This window comes from Geotrypetes seraphini, chromosome 1 (genome assembly GCF_902459505.1).
Source record: "Geotrypetes seraphini chromosome 1, aGeoSer1.1, whole genome shotgun sequence".
Classification (NCBI taxonomy): Eukaryota; Metazoa; Chordata; class Amphibia; order Gymnophiona; family Dermophiidae; genus Geotrypetes; species Geotrypetes seraphini.
In genome coordinates, this window is record NC_047084.1 from 541,137,381 (window position 1) to 541,155,344 (window position 17,964).

General features: G+C 40.6%; 1 protein-coding gene across 2 annotated transcripts in view; it reads right to left on the reverse strand.

The window, feature by feature from the left end:
* FER (FER tyrosine kinase) overlaps nucleotides 1–17,964 on the reverse strand; it is a 304,375-nt gene that overhangs the window by 14,897 nt on the left and 271,514 nt on the right. The window lies entirely within an intron of this gene.

Consider the following 17,964-nt stretch of genomic DNA (forward strand, 5'->3'; position numbering starts at 1 on the left):
CCACTGGGTCACCCTTGTCTATCTGCCTGTTTACTCCCTCGAAGAAGTGCAGCAAGTTTGTCAAACAAGATCTGCCTTTGCTGAAACCGTGCTGGCTGGTCCTCATCAGACCGTGTCCGTCAAGGTGATCAATGATTCAGTCCTTTATCAACACCTCTATCATTTTTCCCGGTACCAAGGTCAGACTCACTGGTCTATAGTTTCCCAGATCTCCCCTCGAACGTTTTTTGAAGATTGGCGTAACATTCGCCACCTTCAAATCTTCTGGAATCTTTCTCGATTTTGTTGACAGATTGGCTAATAGTTGAAGCAGTTCAGCTATAGTCTCTTTCAGTTTCTTGATGACCTTCAGATGGATGCCATCTGGTCCCACGGATTTATTGCTCTTAAGCCTATCGATCTGCCTGCATATTTCTTCTAGACTGACCGTCAACCCTGTCAGTTTCCCATCTTCGTTTCCAGCATATAGCCTGATGGGTACCGGTATGCTGTGTATATCCTCTTCGGTAAATACAGACACAAAACATGTGTTCAGTTTGTCGGGGATTGCTTTATCCTTCTTTAGCACAAAGCTATGCCGGGCAATCAAATCGCAGGAGGATAGCGAGGAACTCCAGAACGACTTGTATCAGTTAGAGAAATGGGCAGAGCAATGGCAGATGAAGTTCAACGTGGATGTTGGTTGGAAGGAGTGGGAAAGATTTATGGCCTGTTTTGCTAAGTATTTTAGGAGCAACACTACCTGTAAAGAAAGAATTGACAGTTTTAGGGGTTGTGTTAGATTCAGGCTTAATCATGAAATGGCAAATAGTAAAGGCATGTTTTAACCAACTTCACATGCTATATCATTTGAAATCATTGATTTCCCCTTCTGACTTTAGAATTATTGTCCAAGGTATGGTCCTGTCAAAACTAGACTATCTCGGAATTTCAAAGGCAAGAGGGAAAGCATTGCAGTTAGTTCAAAATGTTTCTGAAAAGCTGGTTATGGGTGTGTATATGATGGCACATATCATGCCAGTTTTGAAGAAATTGCTATGGCTGACAGTAGCATTTCAACTTCAGCATAAGGTTACTTCTGTCATTCACCAACTATTTATTATCAAACACCATGGTATTTTTGCAAGTTGTGATTTCCTATCAGCCAAATAGATCTTTGTGATTTGAAAACTAAAGGTTATTGGGCAAGATAGTGGAGGGAAGATATACAGATACTAGGGCAATGGCTTTCTGTATTGCTGCTGTTAAGTTGTGGAATGCTTTAGTAGAGCAGTTACAATTATGTTCCAAACAATTACAATTTAAGAAACAGCTAAAAACCCAGTTTGTTAAAATATTTCTGTGATGTGTTTGGTTAATTTTAGAATAGAACTTACTTATGAGTGAAGATTTTAATTTTTATATTTTGATGTTGATTTTATGTATGTTTTAATTTTGTAAATTGTCTACTATTTAGGTGGAATACAAATTTTTAAATAAATAAATATCTCAAGGAAGTACTGCCCCTATCTAATTATTAAATTTTATTATTTACCCCCGAAAGTTTTGAATACAGAGAGGGGGACGAGGTGGAGGATTTATTATTTTAGAGAAAGCATGCTATGGCTAATTTGGCAGAATTTTTAGAAACTACTCAAGATTATATCCCTACCCATTCAACCCTTCTTTTTTGAATGGACAAAATAAAATTACCATTTTGAGAAATTTCTAAAAAATAAAGATTATTTGTTTTGTGGTGGGAGACTTCAGATTTTCCCAGATGTTTCAAGTTCTACCCAGGTTAGAAAAAAAGCAATTCTTGCAACTTAAAGCAAAGGTTTTAGCTCTTAGAGCAACTTTCTTTTTTAAAATTCCTATCAAAATGGTTAGTAAAGTTTCCTGATAAGGGATATGTTTTCTTTAAGCCAGACCAATTGGAAAAACTGCTATTAGAAAAGGAAGTTACATGATGACACCTAGTAGGTGATATGGGCTATATTGTTTTCCTGTGCATCATATGTAATATAATTATTAAAATTAAAAAAATTGTTATTAATCATGCGATAAAAGGTATATTATTTATTTTCCCCATTGCAGCTCCTTGCAACTTTGGACAAGTCACTTAACTCTCCATTGCCCAGAGCCACAAGCAACTGCAGTAGGAACAAAAATAAACAAACATACCTTAAATTGTGCAATTAATCACATGATTAACTACAATTACACATATTAATCAAAATGCAGCCCTAAACGAAGAATACAAAGTAATGAAAAGATAAGGAATACAAATTGACAAATTAAAAATTAAAGAATCTAAAACAGCATGTAAAATAGTCATGAAGCCTTAAAGTTTTCAGTCTACTTCAAAAATGCAGCCCTAATTTTAATGATTGCAACTGTTCCTAGTAAGAGAATGTGCCTCTCTTCCAGTACCTAAGATCCTCCTAAATTTTCAACCTTGCAACCTCACATTGAGGACATACTTCACTATATTATTATTATTATAGTATTTTGATGTGTTACAGAGAAGTTCCTCTCCCACACTTTTTTATCAAGTGCTGCTCAGGTAGTGACTTTCAGGATAATGTTCTCAGCAGACAAAGATATTTTATGGTGGTACTAAGACTGAGAGGGGACATGGTCGCAACATTCAAAATACTGAAGGGAATAGATTTAGCAGATAAAGACAGATTGTTCACCCTCTCCAAGGTAGGGAGAATGAGAGGGCACCAACGTAAGGAAGTTCTTCACACAGAGTGGTAGAAAACTGGAACGCTCTTCCGGAGTCTGTTATAGGGGAAAACACCCTCCAGGGATTCAAGACAAAGTTGGACAAATTTATGCTAAACTGGAACATATGCAGGTAAGGCTGGACTCATTTAGAGCACTTGTCTTTGACCTGGGGGCCGCCGTGTAAGCGGACTCCTGGGCACGATGGACCATTGGTCTGACCCAGCAGCGGCAATTCTTATGTCCTTATGATACTCCTAATGTCTAAATTCTCTCAGATCCATTGAGCAAAGGACTCCATCACCAAGACAAACATTCATGGTGATAAGAGGTATCCTTGTCTAATTTCTCTGCCCAAAGCAATCAGTATAAGAGTCATTAACTTTAATATGGGCTAATGGATTAGCATATAAAGTAGAAAGCCATGGCCTATAAATACTACCTATCCCAATTTTCTCTAACACTGCAAACATAAATTCCTAGTGAATACGATCAAACACTTTTCAGCATTGACCACTTTTAGTATGGAAGAGATTCTCTCTTGCTGGGCTACCCAAATTAAATTTAAATTATCCACAGCTTGTCTCCTTGGCACAAAGCCCACTTAATATAAGTTAATTAGATTGGGAAGCAATGGTGCCAATATGTCTGCTAGGACCTTTGCAAATATTTTTAAAACCTCATTAATTAAAGGTATTGGGCAGTACAAACCACAGCAGACTTAGAAAGTACTGTCCCTACCAGACTTACAAAGAATGGTAATTTCAGCTGTATTCATAGCAGATGGTATACTCATCAATTGGAATGAACTAAATACCCAAGCTAATAATTCTACCACGGATCCACTGAAAGTTTTATAGAAACTATTGGAGTAACTGTCTAAACCTGATTTTTTTTAAATGTCTGTGTACTTGACGATTATAACACTATTTTTTTTTTTTTTTTTTGCAAAACAGTTTATTAAATGAGAAAGGCCAAACCAATATAACAGGTAAGATAGCATTTTCAGTTGACTAGATACAGAAACAGAAATAACAACAACAAACCACCCATACAGGCGGAGACCGGAAGAGTCCGGGTTGGGTTCTTATACCCAGACTCAGCCTAGCCCCACCCAGCAAGAGAAGCCTCCCCACCCCTCCCCCCCTACAACCCCCATCCCAGTCCCCCCCAACCCATTGGCAACACGGGTACCACTGGCTTCCGCAACCGGTTGAGAATTTGGCTTTTAATCAGAGGGGAAAGAGTATCCAAATAAGGTGTCCAAACGGACAAAAAAAGCTTACTACAATGATGAGAAAACCGAGCTGACAAGGATTCCCAGACCATTAGCAGATGGAATTTATTGTGCCAATACCAAATGGTGGGTGGGGAGTCCTGGAGCCAGTGATTTAAAATACATTTCTTACCCACTATATAGCCCTTGCAAATAAGTAAAGAATTCCCAGCAGAGAGCCCACCCAAAAAACCCCTTAGCCAAAAAGAGGATCCCCTCCACCTGAGAGGGAAGGGCATAGCCCACCAGGGTCTGCAAATAACAATGAACCTCCAGCCAAAAGTCAGCAATGACTGCACAGGACCAAAGACCATGTGCCAGAGAATTGCCAATCCGGTGGCATTTCAAATACGTAGAGTAGAGGAACACCCGAAGTGAAAGGCCTGCTTCTGAAAAACATAACCCCGATGAAGGACCCGATACTGGCATTCCTGGAGCTCAGCGCTCTGCACCACCCTAGGTATCTGCTGCAACCCGAGGACGGCAACCCAAGTCCCGAGTCCACAGAGACAGAAGGTGGTTGTAGTTCCTCCGTGGCTGCAGAGCCACCAGCCGGTGATAGTATTGAGACACCGAGAGCCAGTCCCAATTATCGTCAAAAAAAATCCCGCAAGGTAACTAGAAAAGCGCGCTGGAGGTAGTCCCGGGGAAGAGTAGCAACGTAATGAGCAAGCTGCCTACACGCAAAATGATCCAAGCCACTCAGGGACCAGGATGCCTGAAGAGCCGGGAAAGGAGAAAGACTCCCATCCTCCTGAAGGAAATGCCCCAGATTGAAAGCCCCTTCCACGCCCATTGTTTAAAAATCACATTGACCTGGCCTGGACAAAAGGCCGCATTGCCCACCATGGGCAAGAGAACTGAGCTAGAAAACGAATGGCCCCAAAACCGCGAAACTCACCGCCAAGCTCTGCGCAGCGGTCGAACCAGACAGCTATGAGCCCCAGGACCCAACTGTGGTTTCCCATCCCAATGCAATAGATAAGGCAAAGCCCAGGGAAAAAATAATCAGCCTTCAAGGCGACATCCGTGTAGTGAGAACCAGCAAATAGCCAGTCCCATACATGGCAGAGCAAACAGGCCAAATTATAATGATGAACCAAGGGAAGCCCCAAGCCATCCGTGGACCAGGAGCCATAAAAAAAAGTGCTGTTCAGCTTACCTTTCCTACCCCTCCAACAGAAAGAGAGAACTAAGCACTGAAGACTAACCAGGTCTTTCTTCAAAAGAAACAAGGGAAGCATTTGTAATAGATATAACCACTTAGGAAAAATAACCATGTGAAATAGGTGAACACGGCCCATCAACGAGAGAGGAAGATTCATCCAACGACGCAGGAGCCCTTTGGTATCAGTCAACAAACGATCTACATTCAAACAATATAAGGTCCGAACATCCACAGACAACTGAATACCAAGGTAACAAAAGGAACGAGCGGCCCAGCGTAAAGGGAAGCCAGGGCCCCAGTCCAGAAAAGCAAGAGCCTCCGACTTTTCATAATTCAAACGAAAGCCTGAAAAATCTCCATACTCACGAAAGCTCTCCAAAAGGATAGGCAAGGAGGCCTGAGGATCCGTCAAATATATCAAAAGGTCAACCGCAAAGGCCGCCACTTTGAAATGATGAGTCCCCACCACCATCCCTAAGATCTCTGGATTTGCCTGGATGTCCCGAATAAAAGGATCCAGGGTTAAAAGGAAAAACAAAGGTGAAAGAGGGCACCCCTGGCGGGTGCCGTGACAAATAGGGAACGAATTGGACAAAACATCATTCGCCCACACCCAGAGATCGGCATAGAGGGTTTGCACAGCTTGAATAAACCAAGGGCCCAATCAATAAGTTTGCAGGACCGCAAATAAAAACCCCCAATCTACCTGATCAAAGGCTTTTTCAGCATCAAAACTAATCACCAGGGAGGGAAGCTGGTCCTGGGCCGCCCGTTCCAAGGCCACCAGAATACGCCTGAGATTCTTTGTGATAGCCCCTTCACAAAACCAACCTGCTGGTCTGAAATAAGACTAGGTAATTCCAGCGCCAAACGATTCGCTAAGACCTTTGCAAAAAGCTTGGCCTCAAAGTTCAGCAAAGAAATGGGTCTATACGACTCAGGGTACAACGGGTCCTTTCCTGGCTTTAACATAACTATTATTTGGGCTGTATTCAAATGTCGAGGTAACGTCCCGGATTCAACCACCGCGTTAAACATAGAAGCCAACAAAGGCGCAATGTCCACCCTTAAGATCTTATAAAACTCACTACGCAGGCCATCAGGCCCAGGGGATTTACCCAAAGCACTAGACCGACACATTCTCCAACTTCTCTCTAGATGCAGCCAAAAGTGTCGGAAGAACGTGGCCCGACAAATAGAGGTCCCCATCCAACTGGGGGTCAGCAGGAGCGGAATACACTTCCCCCTCCCCATTCGTGGTTTTAGTAATCGTGATTTCACATATTTGTGATTTTTTTGGGGAGGGGGAAAAAAGAAAAAAAAAAAACCATCCTTCTGGTGGTCTAGCGGGCTTTTGGGGCAGGAGCAATCTTCCTATGCTCCTGCCCCATGCAGATTGCCATTAGGAAATAGCTGTAGGAAGTTCCCGTCGTAGTCTCGAGAGACTACGGGAACTCACAGCAGCCATTTCTTAATGGCGATCTGCACGGGGCAGGAGCGTAGGAAGATCGCTCCTGCCCCGAAAGCCCGCTAGACCACCAGGTAAGGCCGGGAATGCGGGAGGGAGGGTCAGAGCCGGATATTTGCGGTTTTTCGTCATTCGCGGTCTGGCTCTGCCCCTATCCCTCGCGAATCCAGAGGGAGAAGTGTACAGCTGTGCAAAAAAATCCCGAAATACCCGATTGATATCCTTATCAGTATGCATCACCCCAGTCCCTGGCGCCATCAGGGTGGCAATACGAGAACTACCTCTCTTTTGCTGCATTAATTTTGCTAAAAGCTTACTACTCTTGTTAGCAAAACGGTAAAGAAGAAATCGGTAATGTTCCTTAGACCGCTGCGCTTGTTGATGCAAAAGAGAATTAAGTGAGCATTGGGCCTTCAGTAACTGGGCCCGATCACCAAGAGAATGCGTATGACCATAGTGGCGATGCAGCGACGAGACCAGACACCAAAAGAAGCATCTCCCGTTGACGCGCCCTATGCTGAAAACTAACATAAGAGATGATCTCTCCCCGAAGAACAGCCTTCGCAGTCTCCCAAGCTAATGATGGGGTATCAAAATGAGCCGCATTAGTCTCCTGGAACAAATGCCACTGAGCTACAAGATGGGCATGAAATTTACTATCCCTATAGAGATAGCTAGGGAAAAGGGTTCTGATTGCTTTGAAAAACTACATGGACAAACTTCCTATCCCACTCAGCCCTTTCTTGCATCTCAGAGAGAGACCAAAGAATAACAACCAAACAAATTGAGGTTAAAACAATAAGGCCTTATGGAGCTCTTAGTGATCTGCTAGCTGGCAGAATCTGAACTGAACTATGGATGGCAGTCCATTTTATTAGCTTCATGACATCATTTCATTTATTACTATTCATACAAAAGTTAGTACATCTTCCAATTACAATACAATTACTTCATTAACATCCCGGGAATAGACTTGTACAGGGATCAGCAGGGTTTGGAGTTAGTCCATGGGCATATATGTACAGTTGAGGTAAAGACCAAAACCCTGCCTGGGAGGTTGTAGCTTAGCAGGGAAAGCTACATGGAAGGTGGCATGGAGAGGGGTTCAAACCCTCAGGATGGTCTTTACTTTATTCCCTGAATACTAACTGTAAGACAGGATTGCTGGGAAGGTGTTGAACAGAGATAATTACAACTACTACTACTATTATTTCTAGAGCGCTACCAGACATATGCAGCACTGTACAGGGTCATGAAGGAGAGAATCCCTGCTCGAATGAGCTCACAATTAGAAAATGACACAGTGACTGTTACCCACAGCTAGCCGCAGGTAACTCACAGGAAGTTACATCATAAGGAGGGACTTGGCGGCAAGAAGGTTCTAGTCGGAGCAGCCCTATCTGCAGGAAGCTTTGAAGAGGCTGGTAGGCTCACCCTGGGAGCTGCGAAGGGGATGATACAGGCAGGGCCGACGTTAGGGAGGGCAGACAGGGCAGCTGGCTTGGGACTCACAGCTCCAGGGGACCCCATGGTCCGGGCATCTCCCTCCCTTCCCTTCAGCTTCGTGGGTGCTTTTCACAGTTTTCTCTTTCTGAGGTGTCTGGACACGGCAACCTTCTTACAAGTCCTGCACGACTGCCCCGAAGCTTCACTTCTGACGTGAGCCACCTAGGCGGAAACAGGAAGATGTGTAAGACGAGAAACTTCAGGGCACTTGCGTGGGACTTGTGAGAACAGGTTATTGAAGGATCTAAAGGTGGTGGGAGAAGACATGGAAATTTCAGCTTTGTTAGAATCATTGGATATAGAACTTTCTGGATGAGCTACACTTTTGGTTTCTTTTGTATTTCATCAAAACAAAGAGATGGTGTTAAAACTTTATTACAATTTGAAGCAGGTATCCTTTATAGGAGAAAGAATATATATGTTTCCGGACGTATCAAAATGGACCCAAGCTTAAAGGAAGGAGCTTCTTTCTTACTGCAATCAAGTTACTTCTTTGGGTGCTGTATATCAATTAAGATTTCCATGTAAACTTTTTTTTCTTATCAAGATAATAGATATATTTTTTTGATCGTGCACAGTTGCGGTTTTTCTAGAGGGTAAGGGGATCTTGATGACAGCTCAGGAAGAACCAGTGTAATTTAAATCCAAAATTGAAAATCGCTGGATTTCTGCTCTATTTCTTTATTAATAATTACATGTAATTTCCTTTCACTAGGATTTTTTCTTTCTTGTCCTTCATCAGTTGAGGACTGTAATAGTGATATAATATTTTCCTATTATTATTTTTGTATTATCCAATGGAAGTTGGCTGTAAATTTTGTTGTATTTCCTATCAAAGAATGTTAATTTAAAATAAAAATAAATAAATTTCACATAGAATAAAGATTATTAGTTATGCTTTCAATGTGTTTATTCTTGATGAATGGGTTGGATGGGGGAGGGAATACTCATATGTTTTTAGACAATAATTGATAAGAATGTCAAGTGATTTGTATGAATTTTATGTATGAACAATGTACACTTGGTGTAAGATTTGAAAATGAATAAAGATTTATTAAAAAAAAAAATTTGAAGTGAATTAAAATCTTATAAATCGGACTCTATGTTTGAAAAGTATAATCTGTTTTATTACAATTTTAAACTCCACCTTGGGAAATATGGACATTTCCAGGGCAAAAATCTTCTCTATATAGGTGCTAGCAATGGAAAACACAGTTTAAAATAGGCTTCTGATTTTATAGTGTGGATTTCTTGAGAACTGTGAACTGACTTCTAAAGTTTTGTTGATTTTTTTTTTTTCCTAAATAAAGCTTAGCATAAAGTAGACCCTAAAACTGTGGGTCCTAACAAATTTCAAACAACTGTTAGACAAAGCACCTTTCCCTCCTTTTTATCAAAACTGATACTGTTTTTTAGTGCAGGCTGGCGCGCTGAATACTCTGCACTGCTCCCGACACTCATAGGAATTCTATGAGTGTCGGGAGCAGCGCAGAGCATTCAGCGTGCCAGCCTGTGCTAAAAATGCTATCACGGTTTTCTAAAAGGGGGATTTGTTAGTTAATCCAACCAAAGAAAAGGTAATCCACAGTTAACGACAGTACATTTAAATCCATTTTAGTCCTTTTGCTTTAAAATTACCACCTCTAATAGTCTATTACAATCAATTGGTATCACATATACAACCTTAGATAAACATATTATTCCCGTTTAGGACCTCAGCGGTGCAAGCTGTGAGAGCATTTCATTCACAGAATTGTTTGCACTAAAGTCTTCATCGGTCTTATTTTATATATATATTTTTAATTGTTTTTCTTATTTAAATATTTTAGTTATAGAAAAGTTAGAAAAGTACTCATCTCTTTTAGAGAAGCATAGCAGGGGCTCTTCACCAACATAGGCTATGTTTCGCCCAGGGGGCTTTATCAAGGTATTTTCCCCTGACAAAAAGAAAAAAAGAGAGTCACCATAAAATGTTTCAATCATATCATTTTCCCTTATAGTTTGCAACTAGCCCATATAGACATATCTTCAAGCCCATATCGGTAGCCGAAAAAACAGTTTATAAAGAAAGAATCAAAGAATTTTAACATATACCTTTGTTATGCCGGTTCCATGAATACTGCTGATAGTGTTTAAAGCAAAAACATGTCGGCGGCATTTTTTTATCCCAGGGGGCAACGTGATGATCTCATACAAACGGCATAACAAAGGTATATGTTAAGATTCTTTGATTCTTTCTTTATAAACTGTTTTTTCGGCTACCGATATGGGCTTGAAGATATGTCTATATGGGCTAGTTGCAAACTATAAGGGAAAATGATATGATTGAAACATTTTATGGTGACTCTTTTTTTCTTTTTGTCAGGGGAAAATACCTTGATAAAGCCCCCTGGGCGAAACATAGCCTATGTTGGTGAAGAGCCCCTGCTATGCTTCTCTAAAAGAGATGAGTACTTTTCTAACTTTTCTATAACTAAAATATTTAAATAAGAAAAACAATTAAAAATATATATATAAAATAAGACCGATGAAGACTTTAGTGCAAACAATTCTGTGAATGAAATGCTCTCACAGCTTGCACCGCTGAGGTCCTAAACGGGAATAATATGTTTATCTAAGGTTGTATATGTGATACCAATTGAATTTAACCTTGGAAAAGAAATATATTCTTTTGCCTTATCTTTCTGTATTTATAACAAAAAAAGATGGCAGCCCAAAAAGACCCCTTTGAGGGATATTAGGAAGAAAAATTCCAACAGATTTTGCAACGGCCAAGTCTGATGGATGATATGGGAGACAGTATACCATCTAACTCCTGGTCATATCTTGAGACAGCATGGAAAAGACTAATTAGAGCTGAGTTGCATGAAAGCACATTGGTTCAATATTTACGGCGAGCCATGATTCCGAGAGGACTAAGGATCCTTAAAGAACCTAAGACCTTTCTCATGAATAAATCCTTTATGGAGAAATGCGAGATAATAAAATTTGCGGACGACACCAAACTATTTAATGGAGCTCGGACTACAGAGGACTGCGAAAAGTTGCAAAGGGACTTGAACAAATTAGAAGAATGGGCGGCGAAATGGCAGATGAAGTTCAACATTGAAAAATGTAAAGTATTACATGTGGGGAGCAGAAACTCGAGGTACAACTATACAATGGGAGGGATGTTATTGAATAAGAGTACCCAGGAAAGGGACTTGGGGGTAATGGTGGACATGACAATGAAGCCGTCTGCACAGTGTGCAGCGGCCGCTAAGAGAGCGAATAGAATGCTTGGTATAATCAAAAAGGGTATTACAGCCAGAACGAAAGAAGTTATCCTGCCGTTGTATCGGGCGATGGTGCGCCCGCATTTGGAGTACTGCGTCCAATATTGGTCGCCGTATCTTAAGAAGGATATGGCATTAGTCGAGAGGGTTCAAAGGAGAGCAACACGTCTGATAATAGGTATGGAAAACCTGTCATATTCTGAGAGATTGGAGAAGCTGGGTCTCTTTTCCCTGGAGAAGAGGAGACTTAGAGGGGATATGATAGAGACTTACAAGATCATGAAGGGCATAGAGAGAGTAGAGAGGGACAGATTCTTCGAACTTTCGAAAAATAAGAGAACAAGAGGGCATTCGGAAAAGTTGAAAGGGGACAGATTCAAAACAAATGCTAGGAAGTTCTTCTTTACCCAACGTGTGGTGGACACCTGGAATGCGCTTCCAGAGGACGTTATAAGGCAGAGTACGGTACTGGGGTTCAAGAAAGGATTGGACAAATTCCTACTGGAAATGGGGATAGAGGGGTATAGATAGAAGATTACTGCACAAGTCCTGGACCTGTTGGGCCGCCGCGTGAGCGGACTGCTGGGCACGATGGACCTCGGGTCTGACCCAGCAGAGGCATTTCTTATGTTCTTATGTTATGTTCTAAATGGACATCTATTTTAAATAGATGTAGTCGAGATCTAATGATTTTACTTGTAGAGACCACAGTCAATGTGGAAAATGATATTAAAGAACAAATCAAAGTTATAGATAATGTCATTGCTCAGGAACAACAATCAGCTGAAGAGAATATACAGAAAAGAAAAATTCTAGATGATACCATTGCGAAATTTAAAGATACACTGAAGCTGGGTAAAGTTAAAAAATTTAAGCGCGATGAACGCGACTACCAACAAGATAGGGTCTACACATGGATGAAAAAAGTAGGGAATAGAAATACCATATCTAAAGATAGATCTAATGTTCAAACTGGGAATAAACAAGTGGCTTTTGAAGGTTCTTCAGGAACTACAGATATTAGTAGTGATGATGGAAGTGATTCGGTGGGGACCCAAGGATCAACGGAGGGTCTAGGAAAATCTCGTCAAGGAGAACAGTCGAAAGGGAGAGGAAGACAAATGCAGAAGCCGAAGGATATTCAAGGACCGAATGTCCGAACACGAACGAACCAACGATATCAACAATAATAAACATTTCTTCTGTTTCACTTTCAGCGTATCAGACCCAGGTTCTACAATATGGACTGGGATTTGTCCCTACGACTGCCCATGATCCTTTTCGGATGAGGATTGCTTTTTACAAATTTTTCCGTAAACTTCAACTTAAAGTTTTTTTCGCTGAAAACCCCCCTATTGTGGATGTTTCAATTCTAAAAAATGACTCCAGATGGTGTCCGCCAGGAGTTTTGCCTCCTTTTCTGAGCACATATCGTGATCTAGTCTTAAAAGATCTGGCTAATATTGAGAAGATATACTCTTCCCAATATAGAGAGTTTAATCTCTCTAGAAACGAGGCTATGGCTCTTAAAGAACTACAAAAGAAATTTGATATGTTGGTTGTTAGAGCAGATAAAGGAGGGGCTATTACTATTTGGGATCGCTCTGATTATCATAAAGAAGTTTTAAGACAACTAGCAGATACAGCTGCTTATTCTAAAGTAGATAAAGATCCTATAATACAACTGAAAATGGAGATAAAGGAAATTGTAGAGGAAGGGTCTAAAAGGAAAATGATTACGAAGAAAGAAGCTATATTCCTTATGGAACCGTATCCCTCCACTCCAAAAATTTATCTACTACCAAAGATTCATAAAAATCTTAAGAATCCGCCAGGGCGCCCTATCGTTTCTACCAGGAATTCGGTTCTTGAACCGTTGTCAAAATTTATAGATCATTTTTTGAAATCTGAGGTAAAGAAAGCTCCGTCTTATTTGAAAGACTCTGCCCATCTGCTTAGGAATTTAGAGACTGTGAATAATATCTCTGAAATTACCTATTTGGTTACTCTCAATATCACTTCATTATATACCCAAATACCTCAACATGCTGCTTTACAGATTGTTAAAGAAACCTTGGAGAATATGGACCTGGGCCGTTTTAAAACAGATTGGCTCATGAAATTAGCTACGTTAGTAGTTCGATCAAATTATTTTTGGTATCGAGGTGACTTTTACTATCAGACTCAAGGAGTCGCGATGGGGGCAACCCTAGCACCCTCGGTCGCTAATCTCTATGTCTCTAAATTTGAATCAGATCAGATATAACCCGAACCTGCCAGGAATGTGAGATCCGCCCCCCCCCTACAATTCGATAAGAAGATCAACTGTTTTTACACCTAAGCAGCAATAGGACCAGCCGCCACTACCGGGAACCCTTTGCCACGATCCAGCCAGACATATAAGATCTTCCCCCAGCATTCCATTGGATAGATCAATCTACCTGCTTTTAAATATCAGCAGCAGTGGGAGAACAACTGCTTTTACACCTAAGCAGCATTGGGACCAACCGCAACTACCAAGAGCCCATAGACCAGATCATGACAGGAGTGTGAGCTCCACACCTCCTGCAGTCCGCTAGGAAGATCAACTGCTTTAACACCTAAGTAGCAGCAAGACCAGCTGCCTATAATAGGAGCCCTTGCCCCGATCCAACCAGGCATGTGAGCTCCTCCCCCTATATCCCGTTTAAGAGATCAATCTACCTGCTTTAAATATCAGCAGCAGTAGAAAAACAACTGCTTTTACATACAAGCAGCAGCGAGACCTACCGCAACCACCAAGAGCCCACAGACCCGATCTTGCCAGGAGTGTGAACTCCTCCCCCTGCAGTCCATTGGAGAGATCAATCTGCCTGCTTTTAAATATCAGCAGCAGTGGAGATCAACTGCTTTTACACCTAAGCAGCAACGAGACCAGCCACAACCACCGAGAGCACACAGACCCGATCCTACCAAGAGTGTGAACTCTTCCCCCCATGCAATCCGCTAAGAAGATCGACTGTCGGCTCCGGGCGGCTTTCCCGCAGAGGAGAGAATCCTGCATTCACCGTGGGCCTCATCTGGGGCAGCCTCCTTGGAGCGGCTGGGGCACGGGCAGTGTGTCTGGGAGGGAATGCATGGATGGGAGAACATCGCAGGGGAGGAGACATAGGCATCCTGGGACTGTCTGCCAAGTCTCTTCCCTGAAGAAGCCCTTTCTGGAAACGTCAATCGCTCCTCCTAAACTTACTTGCTCCACTTCATCACTGACGCTGAAACCGTGGATTGAAGACAAAGTTTTATTTTATTTTTCTTTCCAGCTTATGATTTATCTTTAATCTTATCTATTGTTTTGCCTTTTGTCTTTGTTTTGTTCTATTTCTATCATTTAAATTTCTCCAGAATTCTACTGTTCAATGGCTCCCCCTTCTGCTTCTATTCCTTTCTCTCCTCTCTTCTACCTTCCAAAGTATTTAGATCAATGCTGTCTTGTTAAAATGTTTATTTTATTTTTATTTTTCCTCTAACTCTACTTTTCACTTCTCTATTACCCTCCAGGTACTTTAGTTAGATTGTGAGCCTTCGGGACAGTAAGGGAATTTTTCAAGTACCTTTCTTATTTCTAATCTTAATGTATATTTTCTGTAAACCGCTTAGAACCTAACGGATGTAGCGGTATATAAGAAATAAATTACATATATAAGAAATAAATTACATATACTCTGCACCAATATTCCAAAATGTCAAACTATGGAAACACTATTTGGATGACATATTGATCTTTTGGGGTGGATCATATGTAGATTTGGAATATTTCCTCACATGGATGAATACCTTGGACCCGCATCTCACCTTTACTATGACAGCTCATCCTAATAAGATCGCATATTTAGATGTAATGATTCTTAAAGATCAATCAATTCAAACAACTCTGTATAGGAAGGAAGTTAAACGGAATAATTTTTTACATTTCTCGAGCTACCATCCATACTTTCTCAAATATAACATACCAGTGAGTCAGTTCTTGCGAATTAAACGGATTTGTTCTGATCGAAATGAGTTTGAAAAACAGTCAGACATAATGACTCAGAGATTTCAGGAGAGACAATATCCGAAAAAATCTATCAGGAAAGCATACCTTCGTGCTAAGTATGCTAATAGATCTTTACTGATTCAAGAAAGTAAGAATAACAAAAATGAGATTGATGAGAATATGATCTGTGTGCTTCCCTATACTGATGTAAGTAGTAGATTTTTTCAAAGTATTAAGTCCCATTGGCCTGTGTTAGAGCTGCACCCCTGCTTTCAATTATATCCGACTGTCTCTTTTAAGAGAGGTCGAACTATTGGAGAATTTTTGTCTGTACAAAAATTTGAAGAAAAAAATGAAGCTGCAGAGGAGCAACAGTTTTCTCAGGAAATCTGTGGGCAATGTCAATGGTGCTCACAAGCAATTGTTGGCCCTGAATGGACTGACCCAGGTTCTTAGAGGACTTTTAAATTAAAGAAAAATACTTTGTGTAACAGTACTCACGTTATATATGCGATATTATGCCCCTGTGACCTTGTCTATATTGGAAGAACTAGTAGAAAAATTATGGTTAGGCTAACGGAGCATAAATCCAAAATTAATACCGGAAGTCTCGAAGCGCCACTCGTGCAACACTGACAGGTCATGAGGCATAAAATAACAGATCTAAAATGGAGAATAGTTGAATGTATCGAATTAGGGTGGGAGGGTGGGAACCATGTAGAGCGTTTAAACTTTAAAGAACAACAACTGATCTTTTCTTTGAACACTGTTAAACCGAATGGTCTGAACTCTGAAGTTGAATGGATGACATTAGTTTAAATCTCCCTCTGTTGTCTTGGGATTTTGATTGGGTACGTTTGTATGAGATCATCACGTTGCCCCCTGGGATAAAAAAACGCCGCCGCCATGTTTCTGCTTTAAACACTATCGGCAGTATTCATGGAACCGGCATAACAAAGGTATATGTTAAGATTCTTTGATTCTTTCTTTATAAACTGTTTTTTCGGCTACCGATATGGGCTTGAAGATATGTCTATATGGGCTAGTTGCAAACTATAAGGGAAAATGATATGATTGAAACATTTTATGGTGACTCTCTTTTTTTCTTTTTGTCAGGGGAAAATACCTTGATAAAGCCCCCTGGGCGAAACATAGCCTATGTTGGTGAAGAGCCCCTGCTATGCTTCTCTAAAAGAGATGAGTACTTTTCTAACTTTTCTATAACTAAAATATTTAAATAAGAAAAACAATTAAAAATATATATATAAAATAAGACCAATGAAGACTTTAGTGCAAACAATTCTGTGAATGAAATGCTCTCACAGCTTGCACCGCTGAGGTCCTAAACGGGAATAATATGTTTATCTAAGGTTGTATATGTGATACCAATTGAATTTAACCTTGGAAAAGAAATATATTCTTTTGCCTTATCTTTCTCTATTACAACCAAGCCAGATAACACAATCTGCATATAATAATAATATAACAGTTTATATACCGCAGGACTGTGAAGTTCTATGCAATTTACAATAATTAAAAGATGTTACAGATTGAGTGGATTTAACAATGTTCTGCCGGTTAACATTGATCGAAAGATGCTACAAATTGAGTGGATTTAACAAAGTTAAAAGCTAGTGATTAACAGCTCTAGGAATCAGTTATTGTGGAATGAGATTGTGCAGGTTAGTTGCCTAAGTATTTTATGAACAGATATATTTTTAGGCGTTTCCTAAATTCCCCATAAGTAGTAGACGTAAGCAATTGTTCTAGATCTTTACCCTATAATGGTGCCTGATGTGAGAGGAGATGTTGATGATGTCTTTTAAATTTACATCCTCTAACCGGAGGGGAAACAAAATTTAAGTATGAGCTTCTCTTATGTCTGTTGGCTGAGAAAGAGAAAAGGTCAGTTATGTATTTAGGGGCTAAACCGAATAGTACCTTAAAACAGAAACAGCCAAACTTGAACTTCACATGTGCCTCTATCGGCAGCCAATGCAGAAGTCGGTAAGAAGGTGTAACATGGTCAAACTTATTCAACCCGAAGATCAGTCTGATCGCTGTATTTTGCACTAGTTGTAGTCGCCGCATATTCTTCAGGGAAACTGCCAAGTAGGCGATATTACAATAATCAAGTTGACTATGAGGGATTGTACTAGAATTCTGAATGATGACTCATCAAAATATGCTCTCATGGACCGAAGCTTCCAGAGAGTTAAGAAACCCTTTCTGATTATGGAGTCCACCTGGTCTTTCATGGTCAGGCTCTGGTCCAGTGTTACACCCAGTACCTTCATAGTAGATTGAATAGGATAACTGAGTTTATTGATGCATAGTGATGTTTTGGTATCAAGTGGGTGTGGCGAAGCTACAAAAAATTTTGTTTTTTCTGAGTTAGGTTTCAGTCTGAATTCTGTCATTCATTGCTCCATCAAATTTAGTACTTCTGTTGCTTGGGAAGTGACTTCCGAGAGAGAGTTAGTGAATGGGATAATGATCGTTAAGTCATCTGCGTAGCTAAATAATTTTATCCCCAGCTGGGACAATTGC